General features: G+C 44.3%; 1 long non-coding RNA gene across 1 annotated transcript; it reads right to left on the bottom strand.

The window, feature by feature from the left end:
• Positions 1–1,214: 1,214 nt before the first annotated feature.
• LOC131279820 (uncharacterized) lies at positions 1,215–11,097 on the bottom strand. The gene is made up of 3 exons (XR_009187287.1): positions 10,967–11,097; positions 9,647–9,916; positions 1,215–4,238 (listed from the first exon to the last, which is right to left on the bottom strand). It is a non-coding gene; the product is annotated as an uncharacterized lncRNA (long non-coding RNA).
• Positions 11,098–20,985: the final 9,888 nt, after the last annotated feature.

The raw sequence follows: 20,985 nt of genomic DNA, 5'->3' as shown, positions 1-20,985 counted from the left end.
GGAATGTCTTTAAGACCCCTTCCATTGTCCTTTGTTTTCCCATCTCTTTGTAGAGTGCTATCTTCATTCTTTGACCAACCCCCATTGAAGACTTTCTTCTCTTTTTAAGTCCCAATAAAGTTCATGTCCAACCATTTGCCGGGTGCATTCTTTGGTCTTATGGTTGCTCCAACTTGTGCCCTTAAAGTTGGGTTGGGATAGGTGGGTGCCTCCCACTGCTCTCAGGCAAGGTGGCCATCCCTGTGCTGTGTTATCCAGGGGTTTGGAGAAATAAGCTACTGGTCGAGAAATCTTTCCCAGTTTCTGGACTGACAATCCTATCATCACTCCCTTCTTCTCAGTTACATACAGAAAGAAAGGCTTGTTTAGGTTAGGAATTCCTAAGACTGGAAGACTAATTAAGGCCTGTTTTAAGGCATGGAAGACAGATTCCTTCGTCCATTCCCCATTCCAGAGGTTGGTGGTTAGCCCCTGCAGTAGCACTGTAGAGTGGCCAGGCTATTTCACCAAACCTGGGTATCCACAGTCTGTAATCTACAGGGGAGAGGTTTAGGTAAAGGGCTTAGACCTTGATTTTCCATCAACTCCTTAGAGGTCTTGGAGATGTCTGGGTCCAGTTCCCAGAAAGCTGGGCTTTCTCCCTAGGAAAGGAACTGGGTGGGGAACTTCCTTTTAGCTTTTGCAGAGATTTTAGGAAGTAGTAGTGAGAGAGAGCTCATTTTATTGGTGTCGGCTATGGGTGGGAGGCTGTTCATCTCTTTGTGTCCTGACTTGTGGGTGTGGGACAGTAAGAGGCTGCAGTCCTGCCCTTGGTGACCATGGCAATGACTCCACTCCTGGGAGGCAATTTAGCAATGCAAACTCTATATACATACCAGTCAGTTCAGGGAAACTCTGATGGTGGTGATGCTGAAACTTAAGGGAACTTGGACTTGGCCTCAAATGGGAAATATAATATAGCCTGTGCATAAATTCAAAATCTTCTAATTCTGTATCCAAGTGTACCTAGTCTCTAGGAATCCAGTTAAGTGATATAGACCCTATGGGCTTTGAATGTTCAGAAAGAATGTAAGACTGAACGTATATTCAGAGTTGCATCCAGACACAGAATGCGGGAAAGATGCTAATTCAAGCTCACCTGAAATGTGGGCAATGTGTTCATTCAAAACTGTTGGAAAGAAATCTTCTTCTGGAAGAAAATAAAGTTCACCTGATTGTGGAGAAGAAAAGAATTTATTCTCAATCTTGCAAGAAGGGGCACACAACCAGAAAACATGATGCGCCCCAAACAAAGAAAAATGACACAATTTATACCCCTAAGCCTAGCACGCAAGCCCTTCCTGTTTCTCCATAGATTGGATACTTCAGAAGTTACAGCCTATCCGAGAAGATCTAACTTTCCCACGCAAAAGTTTGTGATTAACCGCTTCCCCATCACATTCTAACCATTTTAGTTTTTACCTGCTCCCTTTTGCCAAATAAGGATGGAATTTAGTGCTGAATTGGTATTGACTTAGCTCTTTCTTGGGCATCTTTTTATTGCCTATAGGACTGGCTTAAGCTGGTTTCCTTTGTTGCTGTTTAATCCAGGAGTGGGAGACTGAGGCAGTAGGCTGCCTGGTTACATTAATCATTATTTTCTTCCTTTATGTGAAAACTAAACTAATCTTTGTTTCTTAAAGTATTGATTTAGCTCTTTCTTGGGCATCTTTTTTACTGCTTGTAGGACTGGCTTAAGCTAATTTCCTTTGTTCCTGCTTAACCCGGGAGTGGGAGACTGAGGCAGTAGGCTGCCAGGTTACATTAATCAATATTTTCTTCCTTTATGTGAAAACTAAACTAACCTTCATTTCTTACAATTGCCCCTCTTTCTTTTAAACTCTTTAGTTTTCACATTTCCATTTTTCAAATTTTCTAAGTGCTATCTCACACTCTTCATCACAAGGATCTCCTCCTTTAAGGGGGTACAGGGGTAGATTGTTTTGCCTACACTGTATGGGCATTTGTTTGGTTAGAGCAGTTTCAATGAGTCTTTGAACTAGTCCTCGGGGACATGGAATGATACAGCATCCGACTGTGGTAAGCATCCCAGCTGAAATAATGAGGAAAGTGAAGATGGACAGTGCAACCCCTTTCCATTTTCCAAACCAATTTTCAAGCCATCCTGTGAGTGAATTACTAATGCCAGATTTCTCTGCTAATTCCTCAGATAGGGCTGTTAGGCCTTGTAAAGCTTTAGTGATAGTTCGTCAGGGGCAGTGTTATTGGGGATGAATGTACAGCAACTACCTCCAGTCATTACACAGACTCCCCTTTCTCAGCTAGCATTATATCTAAGGCCATTCTATTTTCCCATGCCATTCTGCTAGTAGCATCTAATTGTTCTGCAATTCCCTAAACTGCATTCCTGGTGTAATTAATAAATCTCTGTTGATTATAATAGATATAATTAATCCAGCCTACATTTTTATTAATGGTGACCCACCAAAACAAGAATGACTCAAACCCAGCTGCTACCTGATTTCTAGCCTTAAATTCATCTGGGACTCCTCGGGGAACTCCTATATTGTCTAAATAGATCTGCTTATCAAAAGAACCAAGTAAACTTCTTTTCTCTCTCCCTCCCTGGGATGATATTCTCACTTCTTTTCAAATGCCAAGGTGAATGGGATAGCCAATTGGACCAGGTTCTGCCCCACCTCTCAGGCAGTATTGGTTGGAGAACACCCTTTCCACAGGACCACCACAGGTCTGCTCAAGGTCTGACCAAACTGGAGAAATTGTCAGTACAATCACTGTTTACATTCTACCCTTGTATACATGAAGCCATAGTTCCAAGGTCCTGGAATCCTTTCCCCTGTCTAGAGAGACAAGCAGAGTGATTCCTGGGGCCCAGACACGAGGCAGGTATGGCCTTGATGTTTCCATTTTTGACTGGTGGGAAGAGAGAGGACAACATACTACAGTTTTCACCAGGAGTAGCATTTTGAAAGAGGAGTATCATGCACTTAAACTCCTTTTCATGCTTTTCCATACTGAGCAGAAAGGGTGAAATATGAGCTGTGAGCCGGTCTGTTGCACAGCGTAACAGTTGCTTTTGTTTAGACTCTGGACTGTATATTTGATCCATTCTACCCAGGAATTTATGTCCCCATATCCTGTCTCTATTTCTATGATTTGCTTTAAATCTGTTACCTTAAGTATCCTAACTGCTTTGGTATTATTTTGAATTGGGGAACTGACCTTTGGTGGGTTTTCTTGTGGTATTTCTGAAGGGTTAGCTGGAGAGGGCGTTGTGGATGTTATATCTCCAGCGGGAGGAAGGACTCAGATGTGGAATCTCCCCAGAGGATCTTTACTTGTAACATCTGCTCCCATTCGATATACTCTATTGACCACTTGGTCCCTGCGGCTGCTCCCAGTGTCTAATTTGTCTGCTTTCTTAATAGTTATTACTACTGGATTGCCCTGAAGGCATTTGCAGTCTGGTGGGGTATTACCTTTATAAAAGGTTATCTTACCCTTTAATGGCCTTGAACTTGGTGAGACCCATCCCATATTCATGGTCCATCCCTTATACTGGGTGGTCCACCACACGTCATCCCATGAGGGGCAAGGAGGGGCTCGACTGTAGCCATTCCCCACTGGCTCTGGGCATAGGTATTTATTTTCCCCACTCAGCCATCACTGGTGCTCTAAATTCCCACAGTTTATTACTTGGCAGGCATCAAACTGCACCATCTGGGACTCCAGACCTTCAGTTACACTTATAACTAATTTGATAGGGCTAGTTGCTTCCCGGGTCTGAAACATCATGGCTAGTAAGATTATTTTCACCTGTAACTTAAGGTCTGAATTTCTCCTTTGGTATTCTGATAGGAGTAGGGCCATTGTTGGCAAGGACAATACACAGCTCAACCCGCCTCCCCCCCAGTTAGTTTTTTTTTCAGTGTGATCTTTAAGGGATCTGGGGCTGAAATTATTTTCCAAGACTCAGACGAAGTTGTTGGGTACTTATCGTCCAGTTCAGGTACTGGTCCTTTACTCGAGTGTAATGAGTTCAGCCTTTTTCTGCCATTTGGATTGCTCTTACAGTTGTCAGCAAGACTTGATAAGGTCCTTCCCAGGTCGGTTGGAGTTTGGACTCTTTCCAAGACTTGATCAGGACTCAACTGCCAGGTTGGCCTTGGTGGACTGCAAATTCAAGAGGCGGAGTCTGAGCCAGCAAACCCCGATGTCTGAGGGAAGATGAAGTAGAAGACAAGGCCAGTATATAATTTTGAGGAAAGGGATTCTTCAACTCAAAAGAGGGGAGTTCTCCAGACTTCCCAGGGAAGGGCAGACCAAAAAGCATTTCATAAGGAGAAATTCCCAGTTCCCTCCTAGGGGCAGTTTGGATTCTTAACAGAGCTATATAGGTAAACATTTAACCCATGGTAATTTGGTTTCTAAGACCAACTTAGAGAGATATTTTTTTAAGGTTTGGTTCATTCTTTCCACTTTCCCTGAGGATGGTGGGTGCCAGGGTGTCTGGAAGTTCCATGTGACACCTAGACCCTGCATAATATTTTGCAACACTTTGGATGTAAAGTGACTACCATTGTCTGAATCTATGTTTTCTACTAATCCATATCGGGGAATGATTTGTTCAAGGATAATTTTTGAAGTCCCTGATGCTGTAGCTGAATCAAGAGGGTATGCTTCTACCCACCCTGTCAGATGAGTCACAATAACCAGAACATACTTTGGTCGACCTACAGGGGGCATTTCAGTATAATCACCCTGAATGCTCTAAAATGGTCTGAGGCCGGGCTCCCTCCCCCCGGCACTTGCTTTCTTAAAACTTTCTTATTAACTTTCTGACAGATCATGCACTGTTCACTTATTTGTTTGGCTATAGTATAAAGGCCCATACACCCAAAATGCTTGAGCACCAGGTCACACATGGCCTGTACTCCCCAGTGACTCCCTTGGTGCAAAACCGCTAGTACTTCCCTCATTATTTGCTTATTCAACATCTGCCAGCCATCTGGGAGGAGCCACTTCTCTTGGCTATCTAAGGTTGCCCCCTGTTGTTCTAGTTCTTTTACTTCCTTTTCAGAGAATACAGGGATTCCAGTTTCTTTGGGGATGGAGGGTATCAGGACCATTAGTTCCAGAGGGGAACAGAGGGAAGCCTCTTTGGCCTTCTCATCAGCCAATCTATTGCCTTGTGCTTCGAAAGTGTGACATTTCTGATGCCCATTTATATGTACCACAGATATTTCTCTTGGTATGAGCAGACTGGCTAACACTGTTTTATCAGTTCCACATGGACTAATTCCTTCTCTCTGCTACTGATCAATCCCCTTTCTTTCCAAAATTTTCCAAAGATGTGGGCGGCACCAAAAGCATATTTAGAATCTGTGTAGACTGTACCGTCTTTTTCCTCTAATAATTTAAGGGCTTGATTTAATGCATACAGCCCACAAGTTTGAGCTGACCAATCATTGGGCAGTCGGCCAGCTTCGTTCACCTCACAAGTTAGTCCATCAACAACAGCATAGTCATTGTGTCTTATTAATCTCAGGGCCCTAGAAGACCCATCTAGGAATAATTTTTCCCCCGAATGTAAGGGAAGGTCCCCTAGGTCAGGCCAGACTTGGCTTTGGTATTCAATTAAGTCTAAACAATCATGTTCAGGAACTTCTACCTGGTTGGGACTTTTCCAAAGGAAAGAAGCTGGGTTCAGACTACGATCAATTGTCAGTATTAAATCGTCTTTTTCCATTAGAATCGCCTCATATTTCAGAATTTGGGAATATGTTAACCATCTTCCTGCTTTTTGAGACAAAATAGTCCTGACCTGATGAGGGTTGCTAACAACTAAGTCCTCTCCAAAGGTCAGTTTCCTGCTTTCTTCTACTAAGAGAGCAGTTGCTGCCATGGCCTGAACACAGCCTGGCCATCCCCTGGAGACAGGGTCCAGGATTCTGGAAAGGAAGGCCACGGGCTTCCTTTGGCCTCCCCAGATCTGGGTTAGGACTCCTAAGGCTGTCCCCTTATCTACTGTCACAAACAGATGGAAAGGTTTCTCAAGGGAGGGGAGGACGAGAACAGAGGCTTGCACCAATGCCCATCTGAGCCCCTCTAAGGCCTTTACTTCCTCCTCCTTCCATTCTAATTTGTCAGATTCCTCTTCCAACAGTTTTTGCTATAACCCTTTGGTTTGGGATGCATAAGAATCTATCCATAATCTACAATATCCCACCAATCCCCAAAATCTTCTTAGTTCTCTTTTTGTCTGGGGAAGAGGTAATTCAGTAATGGCCTGAATTCCTTCTGGATTTATCTTCCTGCTTCCCTCCCTAATGAGATGACCCAGGTATTTGACTTCCTTTTCTACAAATTGTAGCTTACTTTTTGACACTCTTAGCCTTTGATCTCACAGGAAATTCAATAAGCTCTTTGTAGACCACTATCTGCCTTTCTTCACCTGATAATAGCATATCATCTCTATATTGTAAAAGGGAAATTTCAGGTGGGACTGCAAATTTCTCCAATAGTTTTTCCAGTTCCTGTCCAAAGAGGCTGGGGGATTCTGTGAAGCCTTGGGGTAAAACTGCTACCTATATTGCTGTTTTCTTCCTGTAGAGGGATCCTCCCACTCAAAGGCAAACAAGTCTCTACTCTCTGGATCAAGGGGACAGGCCCAAAAGGCATCCATTAGATCTATTACACTAAACTATTTATTTATTTATTTTTTAAAAAAGATTTATTTATTTCTCCCCCCTCACCCTGGTTGTCTGTTCTCTGTGTCTGTTTGCTGCATCTTGTTTCTTTGTCCACTTCTGTTGTTGTCAGCGGTATGGGAATCTGTGCCTCTTTTGGTTGCGTCATCTTGTTGTGTCAGCTCTCCGTGTGGGTGGTGTCATTCTTAGGCAGGCTGCACTTTCTTTCCTGCTGGGCAGCTCTCCTTATGGGGCGCACTCCTTGCGCGTGGGGCTCCCCTATGCGGGGGACACTCCTGCGTGGCAGGGCACTCCTTGCGCGCATGGGCCAGACGCGGACCTCCCATGTGGTAGACGTATGCCCTAACCACTGGGCCAAGTCCATTTCCCGACTAAACTATTTATGATGGTAGGGGATCTTACTAAGGAGAGTGTATGGATTTGGGACTACTGGGTGTCGAACCTGAATGATTTGATTAATGGCCCTTAGATCCTGTACCAACCTCCAACTACCATCTGATTTCTGAATGGGCAAGATAGGAGAATTGAAGGGGGACATGCAGGGCTCCAAGAGTCCATCCCGAAGAAGGCCTTCGACGATGGGTTGAAGTCCCTGCCTCCCCTTAAGGGGAATGGGATATTGTCTTTGACAAATAATTTCCCCTTCCTTTTTCAATTTGAGTTTAATATGGGGTACCCCTTCTATTCCCTTCTCTTACCCACACTTCCTCTCTGATATCTTTTTCATCTTCTTCAGTGAGCATGGCTAAGACTACTTCTATCTGCCTATCCCTTACTTCTAAATCCAGACCCATGAATACTATTAAGTCCCTTCCCAACAAGTTACTCCTGGCTTCTGGGATGTACAACAAAAGGTTTACAATTCGATTGTCTGCCCAAAAAATATTAGTGGGAGAAAGAATGGGGACCTCAAATCCTTCTCCTTTTACCCCTGAGATTGTAAGGGAACTGCCAGAGAATTTGGTTCCTGTGGGGAGATAAGTCACAGAGGATCTGGCTGCGGCCAGTGTAATTTCTTCCTGATATGGGCCCACCCTTAGATTTACTAAAGGCTCCGGGTGGGCTTTAGAAGCGAGGAGCCTCAGACCCCCCTAATCCTCAAAATTCATGAGGGGAATTAGCCCACTCTTTCTTTAAACTCGGTCATTCCCTTTTGAAATGCCCAGGTCTTCCACAGTGATAGCACCCAGCAGAGCCCTGCATTCTCCTTGTTGCCTTATCTAAATAAGCTCATTTTGCATCTATATCTCAACTCTGCCTATTCCCTCCCTGATTTGTCTCCAGTCTTTTCCTAACCATTTGATCCACTGTGCTAATCATAACCTTTGCTATCTGTTTCCGCTTTTCCTCCTTTCTCCTTCCAAACAATTTCTGGAACTCTCTCAATAACTCTTCCAATGGCTTATCCATCCATCCTTCTATTTTCTGAATCTTCTTCTGAATGTCAGGCCAAGACCCTTTCACATAGCTGATTTTAACATTCTCTGAGCCACAGGATCATCAGGGTCCATCCCTGAATAGTTTCTTACTTGGTGCCTCAATGGTTGCAGGTAAGCAGAGGGAGTTTCATCCTTCTCCTGTGCTACTTCAAAGGCCTTACTCAAGTTTTGAGATTTGGATACGGCCAATTTGATCCCCTGTATAATGAGGTCTCTAAGATCTTTCATTTGTGCTCTGTCCCCCAGGTCATTATTATCCCAATTAGGGTCTGTGTTTGGGAACTTCTGTTCTGCTGGCTAGCCCCCTGGCTAGCCGGATGCTGCCTTTCCCACTCCTTCACAGCTGCCCTCTGCACCATTCCTCTTTCTTCTCCCGCAAAGAGGAATATTCAATATGGACATAAGTTCAGACCAGGTATATAACCTAGGACCTAGGAATTGATCTACTTGTTCAGCCAGCCCCACTGGATCTTCCATTAGAGATTTCATCTCCTTTTTGAAGTTCCTTACTTCAGTACTTGTCAGTGGGGCATTTACATAGCCAATCTCCCCTGGCCCCATTGGTACTTCCCTCAGCAGATACAAAGGCTCAATGGAATTTTGTTCTTTCACTCTCTTCTCAGATGCTCTGGGGAATGGAAAATTTTGCATATCTTTTTTACGCTGTTCCAATTCTTTCCTCAGCTGTTGGTGGTTTGTAACTGGTGGGGCTGTTGGTCCCCCTCGATTCTCCGGTTCCCCATGGTTTACAGTGGGTTCTATCAGGCCCTCCAAGTCTAATGGCCCTTCTCCTGGGAGGGGAGGGGGAACATAAGGAGGAGGGAGATTAGATAGGGGGTCCCAGGGTTTAGTTTCTACAGCTTTTGTTTCTGCAGCCTTAGTTTCTGCAAGCTTAGTCTTGGGGCCTGGATTTTCAGCTTTCATAGGATAGAAAGTGGCCCCCTTTCCCTTTAACTAGCACATGGCGTAGTCAGACTCTTCTTTGGAGAAGGGTGTTTTTCCATTAACTTACAGTACAAGGTCAGCACAAAGCCAATCCTCATCTGCCCCGTATTTTGGCCAGAATATGTCAGGTAGTAAAATACTTTCCTTGGTCCAGATACAACAGCAGTATTTAATCATTTTCTTCTTGTCTTTTCCCTTGGTCCGATCACTATCGGACCAATGCCTTAATATCCTCCCTAGTGGACTATCTGGAGGAATGTCTCCGGGGGAGCCTACAGATACCCCCTTCCTCTTTTTCCCAGTTGACTGACTGCCTCTATTTCCCATTCTGAATCTTGTCTGGGTTTCTCTCTTTTGAATCTTTTGCTTTGTCCGTCTCTGGTCCTTTCCCTCCCGGGAGAAGGGAAATGTGAATTGGGACTCTGCACTCACTTCATGCTGTATGTCATGCGTCTCATGCACACACAGTGAACCTCAGACTCATCGGAATTCCTGGCCACCAAGGTAATACTTAATAGCCTTTGTTCTTACCTTGGTCCATGTATGGAGTCACCTGGTCAACAAGAGGCAGATTTTCCCTTCCCTTTTTCTCGTCCACAATCAGCAGATCTAAGCATCTGTTCTTGGGCCTCTTGGCTGCCAGAGGTGAGGCCCTGCCAGTGGAATCCAAGACCACTTAAACAGCGGGGTGTACCTCCCTGTCGTCCACCCTTGGGGTCTGCTTTCTGAAGCCTCAGAATCCTGGACGAGCCCCCAAAGCTGTTGGAAAGAAATCTTCTTCTGGAAGAAAATACGGCTCACCTGATTGTAGAGAAGAAAATAATTTATTCTCAGTCTTGCAAGAAGGGGTGCGCAACCAGAAAACATGGCTGGCGCCCTGAACAAAGGAAAATGACACAATTTTATATCCCTAAGCCTAGCACGCAAGCCCTTCCTCTGTTTCTCCATAGATTGGATACTTCAGAAGTTACAGCCTATCTGAGAAGATCTAACTTTCCCGTGCAAAAGTTTGTGATTAATCACTTCCCCCATCACATTCCAACCATTTTAGTTTTTACCTGCTCCCCTTTGCCAAATAAATAATGGAATTTAGTGCTGAGTTGGTATTGACTTAGCTCTTTCTTGGGCATCTTTTTTAACTGCCTATAGGACTGGCTTAAGTTGGTTTCCTTTGTTCCTGCTTAACCCGGGAGTGGGAGACTGAGGCAGTAGGCTGCCAGGTTACATTAATCAATATTTTCTTCCTTTATGTGAAAACTAAACTAATCTTCATTTCTTACAAAACCTATTCTGATACTCAGGCAAACACTTAACTAATAAAGAAAGTAGTTTTCTTTCATAAAAGCACCATTTGACTCCCCACCCTGTATAAAAGAAACTTGAAAATCTTGTTCGAGGCTTGGGTTTGAAACAGAAATCTCCTGAGTCTGGCCGGCTGTCAATAAATCATTTTTCCTTCTCAAAATCATTCCTGAGTCCTTGACTTTCCATATGCAAATAATTGAACCTCTCTCAACTTCTATAACATTATGGCCAGTGCCAGGGACTGAGTTTTGTAGTTAAACCAGACATTAAGAGATTAATGGTTCTGTGGTTTGTTAGCAAACATTAAGAGATTAATTGTTCTGTGGGCACCCTGGAGGCAATCTCCGGGCCGCTGGGGAAGAAAGAAGGAACAAATCCAATGCCTCCATAACAAATACATTTTCAGTTTCTGGGGCATTCCAATGCATTTCACAGACCAACAATGAGGATAGTAGTAGTCGGAAGACTGAAGGTACTTCTAATTAAAAGAAGTTAACCAGTGGCCTAAGGAAATGCTGCAGCAGGTAATAGCCATTCTGAACTCACAGAAAGGGCCTGGTGGACTCGTGGCAGACTCCTGCACCACTCAGACCATGTGCCTAGTCAGGTCTCCAGGACAGTTTCACCTGCCACCCAGAGTTTCGTTGGGTCTACGCAGCATGGGAGCTTGTCCTCGCGACCTCTGAAGAAAGAGTTGGAAGTCAGGGTAGACAAGGATTATGTCCTGCGGGAGCTTATCCAGGAGCCCATTTAAAATGGCAGAAGGGGATGGCGGACAACCAAGAGAGGGCACAGGCAGGCTATAATAAGAAAGTTTAGACTCACCGAGCCTCACCGGGTGCTGGGGAGTGTTACTTGCCTCTAGATATTCTGACTGGCTCGCTAGATGTGGGAACATGCTGGGTCCTCTAGGTTCTTGGCTATATTGCATGAAAGAATTTAAAAACATGCCAGCTTAATTACACCAGTAAAACAGTAAAAAGAGTTTATTGAGAAGCGAGAGAAAAGAGAAAAGTACACACCTGAGATGTGGATGCAGGCGACCTCTAGGCACAGAGGTGCGCCTTGATTGAAACCGTCCTTCCCTGCTCTCCTTCCTCACGTTGGGGAGGGCCCCAGCTGTTTCCTGTTCTGACTGGCTGTCGTTCTGTCCTCACCTGTTGGCTCTCAGGGGACCAATGGGGAGGCCTGTCTGGAGTTATCTGGGGCTTTCTCTTGAGCCCAGGGGTTCCACATGGGACCTCGTGGCCAGGGGCTTGGTGGGGTCTTTCCAGCTTTGTTCCTAGTAGTGGCCTTCCCTTAGGAGGTTTTTGGTCAGGGTCTTATGGCCATGCTCTCTGCCGGGTTCACCTGTGACAGGACATCTTCCCTCATCTTCCCTCATTCCCTGTACTAACCTCCCTCAGAACAGTCAGCGCGTTGCTTGTGCTTACTTGAAGAAAACTTGTAAAGGCACTTACCTGGTCAGTGAAGGACAGTTTTGTTAAAATAGGTAATATTTAATTTTTAAAATAAGTTTATTGAACTATAATTTATAAATGATAGTATGCATGTTTTTCTTCTGTAACTTCTTTTTTTTATAAAAATAATTTATTTTAAAAGATGCTTTAGATTACATAAATGTTATATTAAAAATGTAGGGGATTCCCATATACCCTCCCCCTCCCCCTCCCAATGCATACATTTTAAGTGTCCCTTTCAATGAATTTTGACAGATTTATGCATCTGTGTAGGAACTATCACAAATATAGAATAATTCCATCACTGAAAGAAGTTCTCTTGTGTGATATCCTAGTCAACTATCCACCCTTGGCCCTAGCCAAACACTGATCTGCTTTCTTTTTTTTTTTTTAAAGATTTATTTATTTACTTATTTAATTTATTTTTATTTATTTCTCTCCCCTTCCCTGACCTCCACCCCTGTTGTCTGTGCTCTGTGTCCATTCACTGTGTGTTCTTCTGTGTCCGCTTATATTCTCATCAGCGGCACCGGGAATCTGTGTTTCTTTTTTTGTTGCATCATCTTGCTGTGTCAGCTCTCTGTGTGCAGGCCACTCCTGCTCAGGCTCACTTTTTTCATGCTGGGCGACTCTCCTTATGGGAGTGCACTCCTTGCATGTGGGGCTCCCCTACATGGGAGACACCCCTGCGTGGCACAGTACTCCTTGCAAGCATCAGCACTGCACATGGGCCAGCTCACCACACAGGTCAGGAGGTCCTGGGTTTGAACCCTGGACCTCCCATGTGGTAGGTGGACACTCTATCCGATGAGCCAAATCCACTTCCCTGATCTTCTTTCTTTTACTATATATTATATTTTCTTTTCTAGTGTTTCATATGGCTGGAATGATACAGATTGCTTACTCTCTTGTGTCTGGCTTTTTTTGCTTAGCCTAATGTTTGTGGAATTCATCCATGTTTTCACATATAAAAGTAACTCATGCCTTTTTATTTTTTTTTATTTTATTTTATTTTATTTTTATTTTTATTTTTTTTTCATGCCTTTTTATTGGCAAGCAATGTTCCATTGTATGGATATACTATAATTTATTTATCTATTCACCTGTAGCTAGATATTTGGGTTGTTTCCAGTTTTGGTCTATTTTGAATGAAGTTGCTGTGAACATTTGTTTACAACTCTTTTTGTCAATATTTGTTTTTGTTTCACTTGGGTAAATACCTAAAAGTGGAACTGCTAAGTCAGATGGTGAGTCAGTTTGTGTCCTGTGGGAAACAGATGCCAAAATGGAGTGAGAAATGCAAGAGAGCTTTTGGAGTAAATGCCTGTAAAATGTAAAGGGGAAAAGGAGCAGGAGAAGGTAGCCAGGATCGTCAGATGAGATCTGACCTTGCAGAACTCTTACACTGCAGTACAGCTCTCAGAAAACCTCACCTGACAAAAATTGTCCATGAATGAGTCCTGGGATGGGCAGAAATGGCTGGGCCCTAGTACTGCCCTCAGGATCAGGCTTTGGCTTGCTGCCTGGGAAGAGCATGGCCTTAGCTCAAATGCTGTGTTCGATACTGAAGGTGCCATAGCCAGAGGCTGTCATCTAATTTGATTCCTTGTGGGAAGTTCACTCTTAAAGGGAGATTTAAGCAGCCTGCTTCCATGGCTGCCAAAGTTCATGCCTTGTGTGATGTTCGAATTTTGTGAATCCCAGAAAAGATTATGTTCTTGAGCTAATCCATTCCTGTGGGTGTGGGGCCCTTTGTTTGCATTAGATTCAATTAAGGGAGCCTTGAACAGGTCACTTTAGGGCTTTAGATTGCACTACATCAGTGAGGCATGACCCAGGTTGGGTCTCTGCCCTCTTGCTGGGTCTTTTATAAACTGAGAACATACAAAGAGAGAAGGAAGAGACACAGAAAAGGGACTTTGTCATTTTGAATCTGCTGTCTGAGAAAGAGGACTTCCAGGCTCACCTAGAACTGCAGAAAGACGGAGACGCCCCAAGAGGCTTAAAGTGAGAACTAGGGAGAGATGCCTGGTCACCCACAGCTGAGCTCCAGGAGGAAATAGAGAGAGACTGACAGACCTGCCATCTTGCTTCGCCATGTGACAGGATTCCAGGATCTGCCAGCACCTGACCTTTGGTGAAAAAGCATCTCTGGTGATGCCTTGATTTGGACGTTTCACAGCCTCGGAACTGTAAGCTGTCACCCCAAATGAATTCTCTTAATAAAAGCCAACCTGTTTCTGGTACTTTTGCATTGGCAGCCTTGGGCAAACTAAGACACCTTGCATGATCTCCTCCTTATATGTTTAGGAAGCAGCTCCTTCATGGAGGGCCCCTCTTCCTAAGGGGCAAATTTAGAAGAAGGAAAGTTAGTGGGAGAAACTATAGCCTCTTTCACTGCAGTTGGTCTGGGCCCCAAGTGGTACTCGCTCTCCTCCCCCTCAGCTGTCACCAGGACAGGAGGGAACCAACGCAGCCACTTGCCACCAAGGGGCTGCCTGTGAGGAATGGTGCCATGTCGGTGGCTCAGCATTGGGCTCTGTAGCTGGCAGGTTGTTGCTTGTGGGTTCATTTGATCCTTTTGAGGCTTGTCCTTAATGCCCTATAGAGTGAGTTTAGATTCATTTTTAATGTAGGGTTAAATACAGACAGTTTCTATACAGGTAATGTTTAAAATAAATGCCACTATTGAATGCCGTATTCCACGCACTTTTCTAAGAACTCTACACATATGAATTTCTTTCATCATCACACTAATCCTATGAAAAAGATGCTGTTATGATTCCCATTTTACCAATAAGGAAACTGATGTGCGTGGCCTCACCTGCCTCCTGCTCCAGCAGTCACCATGGAACCAGCTCTACAAGGGTACTAATCGGGTTCACGCAGCCTTCCCCGGCAGTCCTTGTCTCATGTTCATGCCTTGTGCGTTTCCCGGGCAACCTGGAGATAGCACCGATGGGGCAAACCATGGACCAATAGGAGATGGGCGACTCAGAGAAGACTATTGTCTCAGACTGCCTGAGATGCAGCCGGTGTAGCTTCTCAGAGGATGCTCCTGCGAGGTCCAGCAATCAGTCACACTCAGTGGCTCCCAGCTCAGTAACACACCCTTGCATCAGCTATTTCTCCCTTCCTGCCACACTCCCCTTTTCCCTCCTGATTCTCTGGGATTGTGTTTCATATTCAAAGAGCAGCCCTTTCTAAGCCTTTGCTTGGGGTCTGTTTTCTGGGGATCCTACGTTAATATACCTCCTTTTTTTCCTGCTGGCTTAAATTTTTTTTTTTACCTGATGCTATATTATATATTTATTTATATGTTGTTTATTACTGTCTCTCCTTGTGATCAGAAGTTTCTCAAATATAGGGACAACTAAAGAGACAACAACAATTAAAGGCAATACACAATTCTGGATGGGATCTAACAAGGGAGAAGAAATGACATTATTGGTACCTATGAAAAAATGGAATATAGACCGTAAGCTCTATATCAGTGTTAAATTTCTCCAACTTGTTACTGCAACTTAAGGTGGATACGTATGTGAATATCCCCCTCTGAGGAAATGTCATGACAGAATCAAGGCATTCTGGGAGGGGCATGTTCTCTGCTGGAAGTGGTGCAGGGACCCCTGGGGTTTAAACCCTCATCATCCTGAAGTTTTAGGAGTGATCTAGGGTTCCATGGCTGGGCTGGGTTGAAGGGGCAGATGCTGTGAATTGTCACCTATTAATGGACCATATGTTCCAGGGTGATTGAGTGTCTTCGTAACAATCATAACAGACTAAATATCAGAGAAGTTTCCTCCAAATTTCTGGATTGCCTAAGTGCCCTCATGCTCAGGTACAATTCTGGGATGAATGCAGGACCTTGACACATAGCTAAGGTAATATATTTTTTTCCCATCCAGATATGTGAGCACTCAGATTCAGATATAATTTCATGTAGAAAAATAAGGAGGAGATTATATCTTACATCCAAGGGTTGTAGAGCAAGCAATATTAGCTGTACTTAGGAAATAATTCACACGTGTTTTAATTTTATTCAAGTGTTCTCCCTTCTTCCCCTTACCAGAATCATAGGGTTTAACTAGTCATAGTGAGAGGGAAAACCTGGTCTAAACCTTTTAAGCTTACTCGTTAAAATGTCTTCTAGATTTGTTGAATGAAGTTGAGTCAGAAGACAGGGTCTATAAAAGAGCAGACAGTGTCTATCCTTCCATTTGTCCTCTGCTTGACCACAACTCTTTTGTCAGTCCTCTCTGAGAATGCAAAGCTTGATTTCTTGGGAAAACCTTGATAAAAGTTGGAGGCTGAGAGGGAAGGAAACAAGGCTGTTAATAATAAGCAAGTACAAATCTGTATGGGATCAGCCCTCGGACCTGGCTGGGGGTCTTGAGTGTGAGGAGGGACTGCAAAGGAGCAGGGACCAAAGGGGACTCTCCTCGGTGGCTGTGGTGGCCACAAGTGTGGTACAAGAGTTTAGCTTAAAAGCCAGAGAATGCAAATAGCTAAGTACTGCTTACTAATAGGAATTGCTGGAACTTGAATATCTTAAAATGGTCCTAAGACATCACCCCCATTTGATGGACGAGGACACTAAGGGCCCACAGAGAGGTATTCACGTGTCTAGTTAGTGACAACATCAGCATGGAAATCAGTGAGGGCTGACTTTCATTTTCGTGTGTTTATGTGACTTTACTGCTGTTTCCAGTTAACTGAATGATCTAATTACTTGCACTTGTATATGTTCAGCTTGTCAGGGTATTATTATGGAAGACATAGAAGGTGTCCAATGGGTAGTGCAGTGGAAAGAGGAAGGGTTTTGGAGTCAGAAGTAGTTTTGAAGCCCTATCTCTGCCTCTTTCTAGCCATGGCAATGAAGCTCTGGGCAGTTTACTTAGTGCCCCTGAGCCTCAATGTTCTCACACAAAGAAGGATAATATATATCTCTTGGGATTTACCTAAGGATTAAATGTAGTAATATGTGTCAAGTGCCTAGCACATAGTATATGATTAATAAGTAGAGCGCATTAATGTTAATATCCTCATTCATGTTCATGAGGGCATAGGATTAAGAGTTAATCAATTAAAGAGTGTTTTGTGTAGTACCAGACATTAATGTAATTTCATTTCTGCTTTTAGGGACCCAAGGTTAGGAAGCAATGAATATTAAGAAAATAAAAAGTTAAATCTTAAATATTCTACAAAATTTAGGGGAATAGTCAGGGCTGCTATGCATGGATTTTAGGTTGTACATGTATAGGGTGGCACCATGTGGGAGCGCGGCGACAGCAAGGGTCGGCTTGTCTCCAGGCGCCAGTGCGAGTTGGACCCGGGTGGCGGGAACGGGCGTTAAGGCCCTCCGCTTGGGGTTCGGGCGTACTGCCCACCCCTCTGCCCAGCTGCACCCGCTTCCCCCTCGGTGGCCTAACCCCGCCTCTCCCCCGAGGGCCACCGCCGCGCCATGACAGCCCCGCCTCGCTGCCGCCGAGAACCCTGGCTACCCCGTCTTCTGCCCGCAACCAGTGATGCACCCCTGCACGAACCTATCAGCCGTCTGCCGCCCCCCGGCCACGCCCCCTGCCCCTCCCCCGTCTTCACCCTATATTAACCGCTGTTCTTCCTGAATAAATCAGACTTGCGCACAGATCCTGGTCTCCTCGGTAGTCTTCTTCCTACCGCGCGTCCTCCGCACCTTGCCGGCCCCGGAGCGCCTTCTCGGAAGGCCCCTCCGTGTGTTGCAGCCCTCCGCCCGAGCCCACCCTGCCCCTGCAGCGGCCCTCCACCCGAGCCCACCCCGCCCCTGCAGCGGCCCTCCGGGCGAGCCCACACTGCGACATACATGGATATACACAAGGGGCGTAGGTTCACTGACTATAATGTGAATGGCACCCTATGGATTTGTTCAGTGCACAACTTGAACAGTTACGTGTGGTGATCCTGAGGAAAATATAATTATTGGTCTTCAATAAACAATTGGGTATTTTGTAACCAGGAGAACAGAAAGCAATTAAAGATGTTTTTGGATTTTATGGTTGGAAGGACCCTTGGAGATTACCTACTTCAACCCTCTCATATTCCAGATGAGAAACTGAGATCTACAAAGAGAAAGGGACATCCAGAACAAAACTGGGACAAGAACTATGCGTCTAGGCTCTTTGCTAATTGCTCTTTGTGTTATATGAACATTTTTCTTTGTAGGAGTTAATATTCTATATCCCCACAGAGAAGGAAGAGTTATTGCTGCTTTAACAGGAACAAGCTTAGGGTTTAGTTCTGGGTTTGTGCACGTAAGTGTCTTACAAGTTTTCTCAGGGAGAACAATTTCTGCTGAGCAACACCCCTTGAAAGCATTTTTTTTTTTTTAATTTCAGGATAGGCAAGGGAGTAAAGAGTTTATTAAGAAAAAAAAGAGTTTATTAAGAAACAAGAAAAGAGTTAAGTACACAACCTGAGGCATGGATCGTGGGCATGCTACAGGATGAGTCATCCCTTGAAAGCATTTCCTTTGCTTCTGTCATTGTCTGGATGTTAGCCGGTAAGCTGAATGCTTTCCTACTGTCTCAACCACACTGCTAGCTTGTAGTAATCTGAGAACAGCATTTCTGGAGGCCAGTTGGATGTCTTGGAAGTTTCTTATGGCAAGTTGGCATACTGCTTCAAATTTTAATTCAGAATCAATTGGGCAGAGCCTGAGTGAGGACTCTGGGAAGCTGTAGGAAGCTGATGTTGGGCAGTTAAGTGCATTGGGTTTCAAATTAATAGCCAGCTCTGCACTGCCAATTCATTTTTCCTGCCCTGGACAGCCAATTGTCAGCCAGTAAATGGCTATGTGGGAGGCAAAATGCCACTAGGTGCTATGGGGAAGCCAGCAAGACTCAAACCCAAGCCAGGTGGTGGCACAGACTAGAGGGTTCAGAGAATGGAAAGAGCCCTGAGGGCTGGTGCTTTTGAGAGAGGCTGAGTAGGGGAATTGAACATGACTATGCCTTGAAAAATGCATAGTTTTGGAGGAGAGGAGGTGAAAAAAAAGAAGAGATGGGAAATGAATTTAGTATGGGGAATAGCAAGCTGAAAGGCTAGATGCAGAAATGAAATATGGGTCAATCTAACGAATCGTGAGAAGTTCTGAAAGGAAGTTTAACCTAGTTTAGTAGGTCCTTAATCCCCCAGCTGTGGGATATTGGCTTAACTCTGAAGACAATGGAGAGCTGTGAAAGGTTTATGAACGAGAACATAAGATGAAAGTAGTGTCGATAATTAACTTCAATTTAGTAGCTGAATTATAAAAGAGGCTGTGATTGAGCTGAGAGAGGATTTAACATCTCCCAGAGATGAATATAGAGATGGATTTTTCCCTTTTTTTAAGGAGGTACCAGGATCAAACCTGGGAAGAGACCGCACAAGCACCTGAGCTACATCCGCTCTGCTAGAGATGGATTTTATATCTCACTTTTTCAGGTAAGAGTGGGTCTTTGTGTGAAGGATTATTGCATATTCTTAGGGAGGAAAGCATGGGTTTTTATAATATTGTATGTAAGTTAAACATGGATAGAAAAACGAGAATGGATGCTGAGCAATTAAAGGGGTAGACTGTGCTAGTCATTTGTCTACTGCTCTCAGTCCTCACCTGCCTTCTATGCTTTGCTATGGATGGGAGACACAAACTACATTTTTCAGACTTTCTTGCTAATTGGTTTCAGTTTAGGTTCTGCCAATGAAAGCACTGGTGAGATTCTGGGAAATGCAGGGAGGAGAGGATTGACTCTTTTCTTGCTTCTGGTTTCTGGTGACGTTTGACAGCAGTGGCCGCAGTGCAGCAGAGGTGACAGCATTGTCGGTGGTGACAGTGTTTGCTCTAATGACAATGGCAGCAATAGGCCTGGATGTTGGCTGCAGGGGCAGTAACCTGGGAGTGCAGACTCATGGGTTCCTGCTTAGGCAACTGGAGCCTTAGGGACCCTGAACCTCTGAGCTCAGGATGACAGTTTTGCTCCTCCATCCCAGGGTGCTAATGGTTTTCTGAAGTTAATAATTTTTGAGTAATATCACTTGCCTCTTTTGCTCCTCCAATTTTACTACCCTGGACTTTAATTCCTGTGAGATGCCCCTTCCCCCAAGAAGCCCTCCTCTCTTGCTCTCTCTCGCTGTGTTAGTGCACCTGCTGTATGCTCCCTTAAAGCCTGGTTTTTCTCTCATCAGAGCACTGATCCTATTTATTTTGATGCATGTTTGCTTGTCTAGCTGCCCACCCCATCTATAAACTCCTTGAGGGCAGGGACTGTGTCTTCTTCAGCAACGTAATATCAGTGTCCAACAGTGACTGCCCCATTTTGGGTGCTCAATATATTGGATTGACGAGAACAGCGGACTCAAGCTTTTCAGATGCAAGGACTCCTTTAATTATTTTTTTTGGCACATGAGTTTCATGTTTGGAAAGATCTTAATTACCAAACAAAATTTGTTTATTATGGTAGCCTATATGGATTTATTAAGAGATTAAAGCATGGTTTTCCTCTTTAAAATTTAAATATTGAAAATAGCTTGAAGACTCCAAGCTGTTTTCTTTTGGGGGGATAACTCAGGGGTCAGGCATCCTGGTTTTTGAATCTAGTCAATCTCCTATATTTAATAGGTGAGGAAACTGAGGCCCACAGAGGTGAAACTGTTGTAGAAGATGAGAGAGGTTCAATTATTTGTGTATAGAAAGGCCAGGACTCAGGAATGATTTTGAGAAGGAAAAAATGATTTATTGACGGCTGGCCGGACCCGGGAGCTTTCTGTTTCAAACCTGAACCCTGAACAAGATTTTTGAGTTCCTTTTATACAGAGGAAGGGCCAAATCGTTGTTTGTTTCAGTGCTCAGTAGGCTTGCATTAGCATATATGTCTTCCACATCCTAGGTAAGCTTTTAGCATGGACTTGATATATTCTAGATAAGCTTTTAGCACATTTGGTTTGCATTTTCCCTGAATATTTAAAGCTTGTAGAGTTTGCATTGCTAAACTGTGTCTCCAGGACTGGAGTCGTTGCCATGGTCACCAAAGGCAGGGCTGCAGCCTCTCACTGTCGCACACCCACAGGTCAGGACAGACAGCTAGGTTA

The sequence above is a fragment of the Dasypus novemcinctus genome, chromosome 9 (assembly GCF_030445035.2).
Source record: "Dasypus novemcinctus isolate mDasNov1 chromosome 9, mDasNov1.1.hap2, whole genome shotgun sequence".
Classification (NCBI taxonomy): domain Eukaryota; kingdom Metazoa; phylum Chordata; class Mammalia; order Cingulata; family Dasypodidae; genus Dasypus; species Dasypus novemcinctus.
Note: the sequence above shows the minus strand (reverse complement) of the source record. Positions and strands in the feature narration are given on the sequence as shown.